The 15,138-nt window shown below is 51.6% G+C and overlaps 1 long non-coding RNA gene across 3 annotated transcripts in view; it reads right to left on the bottom strand.

Moving 5' to 3' along the window:
• Positions 1-391: 391 nt before the first annotated feature.
• Positions 392-15,138, bottom strand: part of LOC116529368 — a 33,274-nt gene continuing 18,527 nt past the window's right edge. Inside the window, exons 1-3 of one of the 3 annotated variants that reach the window (XR_004259477.1) lie at positions 10,511-10,657; positions 888-1,127; positions 392-583 (exon numbers count right to left, since the gene is read on the bottom strand). This is a non-coding gene — a long non-coding RNA (uncharacterized LOC116529368). Of the gene's footprint in view, positions 584-887; positions 2,118-10,510; positions 10,658-15,138 lie in introns of those variants that run through there. The other 2 variants (XR_004259476.1, XR_004259475.1) reach the window with 2 other exon arrangements.

Here is a 15,138-nt window from a genome sequence, read left to right as displayed (position 1 = left end):
GAAGTTGGGCTGCTTCCAATTCTGAGCTTCCCCAAAGAATGCTACTTTGAATATTTTTGCACCTATCTTTTGGTGAGCATCTGTATGTGTTTCTGCTGAGGTGTGCCTATTAGCAAAGTTGCTAGGTCATAGAATTTACATATCTTCAGCTTTATTTGATACTGACAAACAGTTTTCCAAAGTAGTTTGCCAACTCACACCTCCATCAGCTGTATATGACAGCTTCCCATCCTCACCAGCACCCCATGTGGTCAGATTTCCTTCCGGTTATCCTAGTCCATGTGAAATAGCATCACATTGTGGTTTTCATTTACATTTCCCTGGGGCCTAATGAAGCAGAGCGTCTGTCTTAGTCCAGGTTCCCTAGGAGCAAACCCTGAGACAACAAGGGGAGAACAAGTAGTTTAATCGGCAGGTGTATTAATCTGCTAGGTCTGCCATAACAAAATGCCATGCACTGGAGGGCTTACACAACCGAACTTTATTGTCTCCCAGTTCTGGAGGCTGGAAAGTCCAAGACCAAGGTCCAACGGGGTTCATTGTCTGCTGAGGCTCCTCTTCTTGGTTTGTAGACAGCTATTACCTGCTCTTTTTTTTTTTTTTGAGACGGAGTTTCGCTCTTGTTACCCAGGCTGGAGTGCAATGGTGCGATCTCGGCTCACCGCAACCTCCGCCTCCTGGGTTCAGGCAATTCTCCTGCCTCAGCCTCCTGAGTAGCTGGGATTACAGGCACATGCCACCATGCCCAGCTAATATTTTGTATTTTTAGTAAAGACGGGGTTTCACCATGTTGACCAGGATGGTCTCGATCTCTTGACCTCGTGATCCACCCACCTCGGCCCCCCAAAGTTCTGGGATTACAGGCGTGAGCCACCGCGCCCGGCCACCTTCTCTTTTGTCTTCATACGACCTCTCCTCCCTGTGTGTGGAGGCAGAGAGCTCCGGCATCTTCCTCTTCTTGTAGGGACCCCAGTCCCATTGGATTAAGCTCCTACTTATGCCCTCATTTAACCTTCATCGACTCCCTAAAGGAATTATCTCCAAACACAATCGCATGGGAGGTTAAGTCTTCAACATCTGAATTTGGAGACACAAATCAGACCATGACAGCCTGATCTTAGGGAAACCTAAAGGGAAATGAGGAAGTGAGACAAGGAAAAGGAGGAGGCCAGTGTGTCAACAAGCAAGTGGTCACCTTGGCCATCTGGAGGTCAGTCCCACAGGGAGCCTCTGGGAAACTGTGCAAACCACTCACCTCAGAGCCCTCCCACCCACGAGCATGGGAGCTGGATTATCACGTGCCAGTTCCTGTGGCTCGTGTACTGAGGGCAACTTCAACGTATCTGTGCGTGTGCTGGGGAGAGTGGTGTCAACTCCCAGGCCCTCGTGGAAGCGCAGCCACCCCAGGCACCACAGATACCCTCGGGCCCAGCTCTGCGGGCCACGTCCTTGTGGTTGGAAGGAGCACACTGCTATGGAGTCTTCACTTGCTGTTCAACATCGGATTCTGGCTGTCATGAAGTGGCTTATCCAGTGGAGCTAGACTTTGAGGAGTGAATATTGATGGGTCAGGCAGCTGAGGGCACTGCAGTAGGGGAGAGCGTGACAAAGGTCTGGATGGAGGAAGCTTGGTGTCCAGCCTGTAGCTACATAGGGAAGGGGAAGGATTGGAGACCAGGTGGGGGCCAGCAGAGCCCCACCGTGAAGATCAGATGGGAAGGGTGTCCCTTGGTAGGCTATGGAGAGGGTGTCCCATATATGTACCTAGCTGCTCAGAAACCCAAGCAGGCCTATCCCTAAGACATCCCAGAACGTTGTCTTCCCGGGACCCCCCTACTGCCCCCCTCCCCTCCTTTGACTGTCTCCACTTCAACTTCTGATACAGCAGGCACCCCCAAATCCGAGAATGTCTCCTGTACCCAGGAGACACAGATATCCCCCCAGCAGAGAGAATTCAAGCTAGGCCCCCTGCCCAGGTCCGAGGGCAAAAACAAAGAGGCCAGGAGTCCCAGGGCGGCAGATGCTGCTCTCTCCCTCAGAGGCCAGACCACAGCCTAGATGTCAGGGGGGTCAGGGGCTGACCTTAGGAGTTGGGCCTGAATAGAGGACTGAGCCAAGGTAGGGGGACACCCTAAAACACCGAAAAGCAGCCACTTGGTGTTCAACCTCAGCCACCTGAATCCTGATTACGCTTCTCCTCCAGTGTCTTCTATCAGGTTAGGACAGTTACCTCTGTGCTGTCTGCAGAGTCTGCACAGGGAAAGCAGAGGGTATAGGAACAGCTGGACCCAGGAGTGTGGGCTTGGAGGGGCCACCTTCACACCCACTACCACCACTGTTTTGGCCTGAGGGAGATTGAGAAGTGGGAACTTAAGACAGGTCTGAGCAGGGTCCAACTGCTCTGGATAGCTCTGGGTTTGGAGCCAAGCCATATCCAACTCTATATCCAAATAACAAGCACTTCTCCGTAGACAGAGGTGTGGTCCTGCCAGAACTTGATGGAGGGCCGGCACAGTGGGCACTTGGTTTCTTTGATAAGCCATGTCTCCCTCCCCCATTAATCCTGCTCTGGGCCAGGTGCAGTGGCTCATGCCTGTAATCCCAACACTTTGGGATGCCAAGGTAGGAGGATTACTTGAACCCAGGAGCTCAAGACCTGCCTGGGCAACATAGGGAGACCTCCATCTCTACAAACAAAAAATAAAATAGCTGGGTGTGGAGGCACAAGACTGTGATTCCACTACTTGGGAGGCTGAGGGAGGAGGATCCCTTGAGCCCTGGGGGTTGAGGCTGCAGTGAGCTGTGATTGCACCACTGCACTCCAGCATGGGTGACAGAGTGAGACCTTGCCAAAAAAAAAAAAAAATTCCTGCTCTGTTCATGTGTGTGGCTCAGTGGGGCACTTGGGCAGCCTCCCCACACAGGCAGGCAGGGGGAACTCTTGAGCCATGCCCGGCCATTGAAGCACCCATCCCCTGGGCACAGTTATTGGCTCAAGGATAAACACATGACCCAAGCCAGGCCAATAGGAGTCTTCCCTGAGACTTTTGCTAGTGCTGTCTAGAATTTCTTCTTTTGAGATTGTGAGCTGTAAGGATGAGTTTGTAGCAGCTGGTGGACATCTTGCATCACAAGAAAAAGATCTGCCCAGGGGGAAAAAAAAAGTTAAAAGCAGGCAGGCATAAAATGAGAGCTGGAAAGAGAGAGTTTTAATGACGTCAGTTAAACACCCAAATGCAGCCATGACTGAGACTCCTTGGACTTCTTGTTTACATAAGCCAATTTATATCCTGCTCTGTTTATGTTTGATCAGCTTTTCTGTCACTTGCAGTCTAAAGGGTGCTGATTGAAACAGTAGGTGAGAACACAGCCAAGCCCTGTCTGCACCTTTACATCCCAGAGATGCACAAGATTGCAGGGAGTTCCTTTTACAGGGGCCACTGTGACCAGAATGGTGTAATGAGGCCAAGCTCCGCATTCTGCTGCCCCTCTTTGAGAAGTGACAATTGGCTAATGCAAAGCAAGCTAACACTGCCAGCAGTTTACATTCAAGAGTCCAGAATGTCACTCACACCAGAAGAGCCAAGTCTTGGCAAGCCACCCTCAACCGCATTTTCTGGAGTGTTTTGGAAGGTGGAAAGGGCCGCGATGCATTTTTCTGACCAACAATTCTGGGGTCATTTAATTACTTTTTCACTTGAAATGCGAGGTCAGAGCTATATAGATTTAGGAGAAAGGGAAAGAAATATTGCATTTTTGCAACCTCAGCATAAATAGGCATTGTTGCACATTGTTTAGCTGATTCACTTGTTAATTCAATTAAATTCAACAAACAACCTGAATGTTCATCAATAAAGTTTTGGTTGGCTAGATGTGGTGGTTCATGCCTGTCATCCCAGGACTTTGGGAGGATGAGGCAGAAGGATGGCTTGAGCCTAGGAGTTGGAGACCACCTGGGCAACATAGTGAGACCCTGTCTGTATGAAAAAACCTTTTATTTAATTAGCTGAATATGGAGGTGCACATGTGTAGTCCCAGCTACTCAGGAGGCTGAGGTGGGAGGATTGCTTGAGTCCAGGAGTTCAAGGTTGCAGTGAGCTATGATTGTGACACTGCAATCTGGCCTGGGTAAGAGAGTGAGACCTTATCTCTAATAATAATAATAATAACCATAAGGGTTTGGTTAAACAAATTATATAAATCCACAAATATGTGGATTTAAAAAAATAAGGTAGCCCTAAAATATACTGTCATAGAAATATGTCTGTCATGTATGAAGTGTATTCAGCAATTTGCAGAATGATGTGTACAGCATGGGCCTGTTTTTGCAAGTAAAACCTGGAGGCCTTATTATTTGCAGAAGACTTACCATTTATATACTTGGAACAAAAGGAAAAAAAAAAACTTATCCATGAAGGCTGGGCACATTGGCTCCCATCTGTAATCCCAGTACTTTGGGAGGCTAAGGCGGGTGGATCCCTTGAGCTCAGTAGCTCAAGACCAACCTGGGCAACATAGCAAGACCCATCTCTACAAAAAAAAATACAAAAACAAGGCCGGGCATGGTGGCTCACACCTGTAATCCCAGTACTTTGGGAGGCCGAGGTGGGCAGATCACAAAGTCAAGAGATCAAGCCCATCCTGGCCAACAAGGTGAAGCCTCGCCTCTACTAAAAACACAAAAATTAGTTGGGTGTGGTGGCACATGCCTGTAGTCCCAGCTACTCAGGAGGCTGAGGCAATAGAATCACTTGAACTCAGGAGGTGGAGGTTGCAGTGAGTAGAGATCGCACCACTGCACTCCAACCTGGCAAAAAAGTGAGACTCTGCCTCAAAAAGAAAAAAAACAAAAACAGTTTAGCCAGGCATGGTGACATGCATCTGTAGTCCCAGCTACTTGGGAGGCTGAGGCTAGAGGATCGCTTGAGCCCAGGAGGCTGGGACTGCAGAGAGCTGAGATCACACCACTGCACTCCAGCCTGGCACTCAAGACCCTGTCTCAAAAAATAAAAATAAATAACTGACCAATGAAAGGTAACTCATTCTCTTTGGGAGAAAGATTCAGTTGATGTAAACTTCAGTTCCTATCAGAGCTGTTTCCCCCCACACACAAGGAGTTCCCCTCCTAAGATGGGGTCTGCAAACTGGAAACTTGGGTGTCCTCATGGCATCAGGGCAAGGGTCTCCAGGCCTCATGTCACCCTCCTGTTGGAGCATCTCATCCTGTCTGTTTCTGTCCTAGCTGCTGTTACCAGTGCAGCAAGTGGAACCTGGGGTCTGTCCTGACTTGGGCAAGGACCAGTGGGAGCTCCAGCACAGCTGGGCTGATCAGGAACCACAAGGGCATATCCACTGTGAGCTGGCTGGGACCTGAGGGTTGTCATGCCCCTGTCCAGGGTCCTGACACACAAACAACCCACCAGAGCTTTCAGTGAGTGGCCTTCTGTGTCCTCCCATTGTCAAGACGCTGGACCTTGGGGCATCCCTACCACACCACACAGGAGACAAGCCAGTCTAGGGGCACTGTCTCTGGTCTTCTCTCTGCCTAAACACCCCGTAGGAGGTTGAATATTGTCCCCAAAAAGATATGTCCACATCCTAACTCCTAGAACCTGTGAATGTGATTTGGAAAAAGCGTCTCTGCCCATGTGATGAAGGCTCTCAAGATGAGCTTATTTTGGATTATCCAGGCGAACCCAAAATCCAATGAAAAGAGCCCTTAGAAGAGAAAGTCAGAGGGAGACTTGGCACAGAGGAGGAGATGACATGGAGGCAGAGACCTGAGTTAATCTGTGGTTTACTCAGATTAATCTGTGCTGTAGTCATGAGGACAGCCAGAGAAGCTGGGAGAGGCAGGGAACAGATTGTCCTCCAGAGCCTTCAAAGAGAGCACAGCCCTGCCGACACCTGGGTCTCAGACCACCAAGGTTGTGGTCATTCACCACGGCAGCCCTCAGGAAATGGGTACACACACCACATTGCCCTTTCTAGTCTCCTGTGGTCATGGGCCAAGCAACCTTCCAGACAGGGCTCTACAGAGTTCTAGAGTTCTAGAAGTGGGCAGAAGCCCCTCTGGGCTTTCTCCCCACAATCCCTAACCTGGCTGGGGCTCAGAGGCAAGGATGGGCCACTGGGTCTTCAGGCAGCAGCTTCACCTCACTTTTGCCTCGTCCGTATCTGCTTTTCCAACTCTTTGGTGGCTCCTCTGAGAAGTGGAAGGACTCCCTACATCCCCCTGAGCTGGTAGGGATTTCCCTTACATCACATCTTAAATTCTCTCTACCTGTGGCTTAGAGCAAAACTCCATGACCTGTCCTCCAAGATCTGCTGTGACTCTCTACAGGGAAGGTTTGAGAGAGATCTTTCTCTCTCTTATAGTAGATGATGTTGACTCTCTACCTTCTTCAACTTTCCTGTCCTTCTTCTTAAATATGCCCCAGTTTTCAATCTGGAATCCAGCCCAGTCTCAGATCATCGATGAGCTTCAGGGTAAGCTGACCCCAAATTCAGTTCCAGGGGAGCTTTAACTGGTGTCATGAAATCCCACCCCATCTGCCATAGTCATTGGTCTAGAAACTCAGGCCTAAGCCTGCATGCAGGGCACACTCTTCACCCCAGGAATGGGCATGTGAGCCTAGCCACGATCAAGGGGAGACTTGCTGGGAGCCTGGGGGAAAGTGTAGTGTCCAGCCGTGTGGTAATTTTGAGGGATGCCATCCCAACAGATTAAGCCATTAGACAAAGCAAGGTACAGCCAAGAGAACTTTAGAGAGATGTGCCAGTGTCGCTGGATTAAGCCAGCCCTGAAGCCCAGTGTGTCTCTGGAGTCTGGGGACCTGAGTCAAAATATCTCATCGTTCATCAGGTTTGTGTTGTACTTACTGCTATCTGCAGCCAAAGTATCCTAACCAATACGTTAATCAACAAAGCCAGCCTTTAAGACTTCTGTCTCATGTAGACTTTGAGATTCTCTTCTGAATCCTGTTTTTAACTAAGCCTTGTTCCTTATTCCTCTTTATATCACTGTCTATCTATTTTAATCCTCTCTGAAGCACGTGGATTGGATGCCACTGGCTGAATAGGAGGAAAATCGCATATAAGAACTATGGGAGGAAATACACGTTGCTATGTCAAAGCAATTAGCCGTGTAACACTAATATTCAGACAAAAATCTGGGAGAACTTCTAAACTGTTAACAGTGTCATCTCTGGGGAAGAGAATTTGTAGGGGGAGAGGGGGTAGAGATTTCCCTTTCTAGGTTGTGTATGACTGAAACGTTTGACTGTTTAGAGTAAGTTTTAATTACATTTGTAATTTAAAATCCTGAGGATTAAAAAGTGATCCAAGACATCCTGAGTCCCCTTGGTGTTGGCTCTGCAGGAAGTCTGTCTGCTAGACAAATGACTCAAGAAGCAACAACACTTCTTTAAAATTTAGATACGGATTTTCAACAATTTACAATGGCCTGATCCTAGCTGGTCCAGAACAGTAGATGTTCCCTGCCGCAGGAAAGCCTCAACAAAAGCTTTGCCACATGGGGGTGTGCAGTACTTCAGTGTTTTTCCCTGGGGTCCAAGGCTTGGCTCCTCCTCCTCTCCCATCCCCAAGTCTCAAGGCTGAAGGCACCCCACCTGTCCGAAGTTTTAGTGTCCTCACAAATTTCCAACCTCTGCTTACCCTCCCCCTGCAGGAGTGGTGCTACCCTCTCCAGTGCCCGGTGCTCTCCTTGGTCAGAGCTGAGGCCCCTCAGCATCTCTGGAGGGGTCTGCAGGTGCTGGGGACCAGAGGCCACACCCCAGAGCCCAGAACCCTGTGCACTCTGCTCTGCCTCAGCGTCGCCATCTCTCCCTAAAGCCGTGGCTTCAGGATTCTACTCTCAGATTAGTCCTAAGCAGTGCCGGGAGGACTGTCTCTGACACTCCCTAAGGCTGGGTGAGCCCAGGAGCCCCAGGGTGGGTGGAAAGAACTTCTGCCGCTAGCCAGGAGAAAGCCCAGGGCTGACCCATACCTGCAAGTAAGAGCCAGGGAGGCTGGGCTCGGAGCGTGGGGAAGGGGAGGAAGAAAGACATTAAGAGCTAGGGAGAGAAGGGCTCCCAGGATCTACTCACCCCTGCCCAGTTCCATCTCCCCCTTGGGCCTAGTTCTAGGCTTGGTCCCTGGACTCCGTCCCTCTCCAGAGCCATTGGTTCCAGGAGCAGAAAAAGCCTCAGTGTGATCCTCAGAGGGCACCTCAAAGGCCCCACTTCCAGAACCTCCGCTCTCAGAGAGGCTGAAATGGGGGACCTCAAGGCTGCCCGTGATGCTCTTCCTGGGAGTGGGGTCTGGAAGGCCAAGCCTGAAGGAGGGGTGGACTATTTTGCCCTGTTTCCCCCATACTCCCCTCCCTGGTGAAAGGCTGGGCTCCTGCTGCAAGATGCCCCATCCCCTGGGGCATCCAGAACCCTCTGGACCCCCTTTGCCTCCCCATCCAACCCTGACACCTGCCTGGATGAGCAGCAACTGCCCAGGGTCTACAGTGCCATCTCAACCCCTGTGTTGCTTCCTGGTCCTCAGGGAGGCCACACGTGCCAGGCCCTGTGCTGAGTGTCAGGGTTCAGAGATGAAGACTCCATCCCTGCCCTGCGGCAGCCCAGTGGGTTGGGCAGGCAGAGACTCAGAGGAAAGCATAGCCAGGACTGCCATGGCTTGCACAGCTGCTCCGTGCTCAGCCCGATGCTGGCTGCTGGGATGATATTGAATTGGCAAGCAGGTGACATTCCCAGCAGGAAACTGCTTGGACACCCTCGCCAGACACCGTATTGCTCATAAGCATTGCCTTGTCAGGAGGCCTTCCACAAACAAGCTACTTAAAAAGCCATCGCTGCTCTCTGGCTCTTAAGAACTTAGGGCCGCCTGGCACTGCATACTTTATTAGTTATCTCAATTTTCTGCCTCCCACACTCAAATGTAAGCTCTTTGAAGACAGGGTTTTGCCTGTGTTATTGTATCCCCAGCCACTGTCTGGCACACAGGAGGCACTGAATATGCATTTGTGCCCTCGGTATTTCTGGATGGAGGATGAGGGCTGAACACAGGTCTTGTCCCTTCCTCTCTCTCCTCAGGAACCCAGCCAAGCAGTCCCTAAGTCCTTCAGAAAGCATCTCTTCCTATCTCTCCTTCTCCTCCCCATCCCTGAGCTCAGAGCCCAGCCTCTCTAGGCCTTGCTTGGGACTTCTTAATCTCCCAGGCCCTATGAAAATGCCACCTCCTCCATGAAGCCTGTGTAGATTCCTCCACTGTCACATCACATATTCCTCAATCATAGCCCCTCTCACTCTGACCGCAGTTATTCATTTGTACGTCTGTACCCGCATCACCACCACTCTGGAAGAAAAGACCTTCAGCACTGGGTCTTCAAGGCTTCTATAGAGGGCAGGACTGGGTGTAATATCAGAGCCCAGGAAAGTTTGCTGGATGAATACAGGAGTAAGCGAAGAAATGGATGAATGAATGAATGAATGAATGAATGAATGAACAAATACAGAACTGAAAGAATGGATGAGCTCCCCCATTAGTGAACGAGTCTGTGAAGGAGCACGCAGATGCACGAATGAGCAAGAGAAGTTGCTGAGTGAATGAGTCAGTGACGGAGGGGAGAAGGAGGGAGGGCGTGGTGAAGGAGCCTGGGAAGAAGTGCCCTCAGCTTTCTCCAGCAGCACTGGCATTGGCCTGGCCCTGCCACCCAACAGCCCTGGGCCTATGTTCCATGCCAGCCAGCCCCACGATGCCTCCTCCCAGAGACAGCTTTCACTGCTACTACTCAACACATGCTCCCTGATGCTGGCCAGACCTTGCGCCTGGCAATGAATCAGACAGGGCCCTGCCCTGGGGCTCCTGGGACTGGGGGCAGACAGACAGCCTCATAAATAAACTGGATGGCATGCTGGGCAGACATGTGTTCAGCCGAGTGGTGAGCTCAAGGTTGGCTCCGGTGCCTCAGGCAGGCAGAGCTGTTCTGTTGGAGGAACCGGGGAGAACTTCAGGAGGAGGCAACCTGAGAGCTAGGGCTGGAGGGAGGGGAGCGGAGGGGTGGAGAGAGGGCTCTAGGAGCAGAAAGGACAGTATCAGCAAAGGCACAGCAGATGGAGGGTGCAAAGAGAGCTCAGCAACTGCAGGGGACAGTATGGTGGGAAAGGATGTTTAGGGACATGGGTGCTAGCAGTGAATGCTGGGCACAGGGTCCTCTGGCAGAGTCTGAGATGAAGATCGCAGCAGGATGTAGAGCAGAGTGGGGCACAAGGACACCGGACTGGTGGCCATGTGTGTTCCCGGAGGAAGATGCGAGGCTCCAAAGAAGTATCACGGGGAACATTTCAAGGAGGTTCCAGGGTGCTCAGGCCTGGGTCCTGCTACAGCTCTTGCATTTGAAGTCACCTCCATCATCCTTCTGATCTAGTGCTCACTGTGACCAACCTGGGGCATGTGGGGCCTCTAGACTGGAGAAATTATTTTGTGGGGAAGGAATACTTACAAGTTATTTTGCGATGATTCAGACCACAGAGAAGAATCGGGTTCCTAAAGCAAACCAGGGAATTTCAGAGAGTAACGGAAACCTTGAAACTGGGTGGGCTGATGCCAGGGATGCTACTAAACGTCCTGGAATGCACAGGACAGTCCCCACCACAGAATCATCCAGCCCCAGTGGCAATAGTGCCAAGGTTGAGCAGTCCTGATCCAATAGATGAGCAGACCGAGGACCCTGGATCTAAAAGGGTCCCCCATAATTACAGTTGCTCTTCCATGTTCCAAGAGCTATGCTGAAAGCTTCACACGCATGAGCTCCTGTAATCTACTCCTGCTTGATGGATGAGGAAACTGAGGATTAGAACAGTCTGGGACTTGCCCAAGGTCACACAGCTAGAGGTGATGGAGGCGTGATTCCGAACCTGTCGGTAGGGCTCTTGGCCATGACATCCCATGGCCTCCCCTAGCACCTCTCAGCTGGGGAAGAGCAGGGATGTAGATCCAGGGCTCCACCCTCCATGGCAAATGCCCTCTCCACTGCTGTCCCCCTGACCCACATGGGCGTCTTGGGCTCCTTCACTGCAGAAGCAGAGATTGGCAGCTGGGGACCTCGGTTTGTCAGGGACGCAGTGGATGGGCAGGAAGCAGGTCCCAGGGACAGAGGGCCTTTGTCTGCCTGCAGTCGGGCAGGCAGGCCTAAGCTGTGTGGCCAAGCCCAGGGGCCAGCTGGGTGCAAACTCATTAGACGGCTGCACAGGCTGCCAAGGAGACGGGAGCAATTAGAGGGCTCAGCCCCAGCCAGGAAGTGGAAGCTACGCTGTGGGAGCTTCTGAGCTCTCCCACCCCTGACCCTGGGCCCAGTTTCCTGGGAGGCAGCTGCAGAGTTCTCCCTCAGGATAGTAACAGCAGCTTCACCCTCACTGAGCAAGCCTATAATGTGCTGGGCCGGGCACATTCCACACCTTGCCCTTCATCTCCAAACGCCCTTGGGAGGTTGGAAGTACTAATCCCAATGCATTCACATATTCATCCATTCACCCATTCAACAAATATCATCGAGTGCCTATTACCTGCCAGTCCTGTGCTAGATCCTGGGGATAGAACAGAGAACGAAACAAATATCCCTGCTCTCCTGGAGTGCATAATCTGGAGGCAAGACACAGACAATAAAAAAGGAACAAATGAGAGAACTATGACCTGTGGTCAGAGGTATGGAAGAAACAAAGGATGGGAGGGGCCAAAGACGGCCTCTTTGAGAAGATGAGGAGGAACTGAACTCAGAGGAGGGAGGCGACTCAGTCAGGGCCACACAGCTGTAGGTGAAGGATCTGGGCTTTGGTCCCAGGCCTGCCTGACTCCAGGCCTGACCCTGCTGTCTGTCTCCTGGGAGCCCTCCTCCCAGCTGGGGCCATCACCACATGACACTGGGGTATAACATTGGCACAGCGTCTCCAACTCCTACTCACACCAACCTCCAGAGGGGGGTGAGCTTATCACCTCCGTTTTAGAGGTGGAAGAACTGAGACCCACAAAGCCAAAGCAAGCCCAGGGTCCCAGCAAAGGAATGACAGAGAGTGGACTTGAAGTCTTTCGATCCCCAAACATGTGTTTTCTGCCATACCGTGACCCTTCCTAGCTGAGCACTGAGCCCAGCCGAAATACTTAGTGGACACACAAGAAATGGATTAGCGGATAGACCACGTGTCCTCTTCTCCATTAGAAAACATGAAACTGATCCAGACCAGCTTGGAAATTCCCCAAGTTCATTCTATTCAATCAGCAGACAGAGATGAAGGCAGAGCCCGCCCTGCCCCCAATCATAGTCCAGTGGGTAAGACGGTCATGCCGTTTAATGGCTCGATCAGGGAAAACATTCTTGCAGCAAACGACAGATGCAAAAGCATGGAGGGCATTGTTCAGGACACAAAGAGCAATTTGGAACTTTACCTCTGCTACCTGGATGCGGTCTCAGCCCACCATAGCCTCTGCACCATTTCAATTCCAGCTCTGGCTTGAGTCTGAGAGGGTCTGCAAAGAAGATGCTGAAACTGGCCCCTGGGCTACCAGCTGCACCCAGACTGTGACCTTGGTAGGCAACTACTCCCCTCACTCGACCTTGGCTTCCCTATTGATTAACTAAGGACAGCTGATCAGAGCAAGTCAGGATCATAATAAAAGGTAGGATTTATGAGCACTTTCTTCATGTTAGGCAATCGTCCCTTAAGTTAGGTATATTATTACCCCTGATTTACAGATAAGAAGTCTGAGGCTTAGCGGAGGTGCAGTCACTTGCCCAAGGCTATTGACTAGGAAATCGGCCAATAAGAATTCACATGCAGGTCTATCTGCCTCCAGAATCCTGCTCATGACAAAAAACTACCAACTGGAATAAGTGTCCGTGACCTTTGACCCAGGCCGCAATCGATCCCCAGGACTTTATTTGTAGGAACGAATCCAAGAGAGCCAAAAAGATGTTCCCTGCAGCCATATTTACAATATGGTGGATAATCAGAAGCAACCTGCCTGTCCAACCACAGGGTCCTATTCACTTTACAATAAGGCAGCTTCAGAGAAACTAGGGTTTATTGAGCCCTAGCTCTTTCTCCATACTCTCTTACAATCTCCACACCAACCCTGTGAAGTGGGTGTTGCTTTCCCCATTTCTAGACGAAGGCTCTAAGCTCAGAGACGGTGAGTGATTTGCTGAGAACACACAGATAGGGATGGACATGGGTCTATTCAGAGCCGCCCCCAAGGTAGAAATGGGGAGATGTGTTCTACGAGGAAGGAATTCAAAACTCAGAGAGGGTGAGGGGGTCCTCTGCTCAGGACCACGCAATTGGTAAGCAGGAGGGCTCAGGTTTGAACTTAGGCGCTGGGGCCCCGCCCCCACACTGCCACTTCCGACTGGGAACACCTGGATGAGTCACCTAGCTTCTCTAGGCCTTAGTTCCTCATCTGTAGGTGGGGATAATGATGTCCATGGCATAGGGTGGGTGGCTACTGGGAGGATTAAGTGAGTTTCTGGCCAAGAATAATGGCACCATGTAAGCAGAAGCACATCCAGGCTGGGGGTGGAGAGCGGTTTTACGTGATGGTGGGGGTGGGGATGAAAGAGAGGTTCAAGACAGGGCGGGTGTGAGAGAATTGGGGAGGACAGAAGGAGCCCAGGACAGGGGCTTGGCAGTCTCTGTGATGATTTTCAGAGGCCTTTTAGATGCTGGCCTTTGACTGTGGCCAGGCCTTTCCTCTGTGGACAAGGCCTTTCGCTAGGGTTGCCCCTACCCGGAAGGTGGGGCTGCTACAGTGGTTCCACCTCCAGCACAGGCTGGCTTGGCTGAAAGAAACAAGACATGGTTGCTGAATAAAGGATCTGGCTCAATCTTTTCAAGGCTTTCAGAGTTGGGAAGCCTGTAAAGATCACTTACTTCATCCATCCCCTCCCCTTCCACACTGGGGAGCAAGAACTTACTCGGGGTCACGCGGGGAATAATGTCAGAGCCAGAGCTGGAATCTGAAGTCGTCACGCAGGCCTTTTTCCAATGTGGCACTTAGGCAGGAGGAGCTCCTGCCTCTGCTCCGGCTTTACAACCAGCTGTGGGACCTGGATCCGGGGACTTACGGCTCAGCTGCTGATCTCACAAGGTTGGAGGAGCATTAAATTGGATAATAGATGTGAACGTGCTTGGAAAGACAACCACTGGAATGTGGAGTGAGGCTGGGGCCTCCTTCCCGCACAGCACACAAGGCTGGTGGCAGGGAACGCACAGATGTGGCATGCAGGGGCTGCAGGGAGGCTGAGCTGGGACAAGCCTCCACTGGGGTCCGAGTGGCCCCAGGCCCTGCAGGGCAGGAAGCAGGGAGCTGAGACCCTGCGGAAGGAGGGGAGGCCAGGTAATCCACTGGGCTACTCCGGCAACCTAAGACAGAGACACAGCGAGGCCAAGACAGCTGCAGGTTAGAGCTTCCGCAAGCCAGAGGCAGGAGAGAGGTTAGCAAACAGGGAACAAAACCCCAGAGGCAGACACCCCCGGGCATGTCCCAGCCCAACTCTCTGATGGGCTCGGAGCTGGGCCTGCTCAGATTTTCTGCCCCTTCCCAAGGAAGTAGGCAGCCCAGCCTTAGACTGGAAGAGGCCGATGCCTCCCTGAGGCCAGTCCTTATACCCCTTCCACCATGCAGACTCATCCACAGATTCCCTCTGGGTTTATTGCTTGCCTTCCTTCTTTGCTGGACTCCAGCATTGTCCCACCTGTCTGATGTGGCTCCTGCCATTGGTTTGCCCATCCTTCTTCCCAAACCTTCCATATAGTCCCATTCAGACCCTTCAACTTGGCATTCAGCATCTCTATGATCTAACCTCTGACCTCAACTCCCCTGTTCCACCTCTGCCCCAGTGCTGGACCCTCTATCTTGGGACAGCCACCTAGCTGGCCTGCTCATCCCAGTGCTGTTTTGGCTTGGCAGGGAGCACAGCCTGTGGTGCCTTCCTCTGAAGGTCAGGGGACCATGTATCTGCCCCAGTCAAAGAAGCTTTGGCACAGAGGAAATCCCAACCCTGCTACTACCTGGCAGTGTGACCTTGGGATGTGCCTCAGTTTTCACTTCTGTGAAATGGGGAGGATGATCCTTCCA

This window comes from Sapajus apella, unplaced genomic scaffold (genome assembly GCF_009761245.1).
Source record: "Sapajus apella isolate SASKATOON/1434 unplaced genomic scaffold, GSC_monkey_1.0 scaffold62, whole genome shotgun sequence".
Taxonomy (NCBI): Eukaryota; Metazoa; Chordata; class Mammalia; order Primates; family Cebidae; genus Sapajus; species Sapajus apella.
This window is presented reverse-complemented; position numbering and strand designations above follow the sequence as displayed.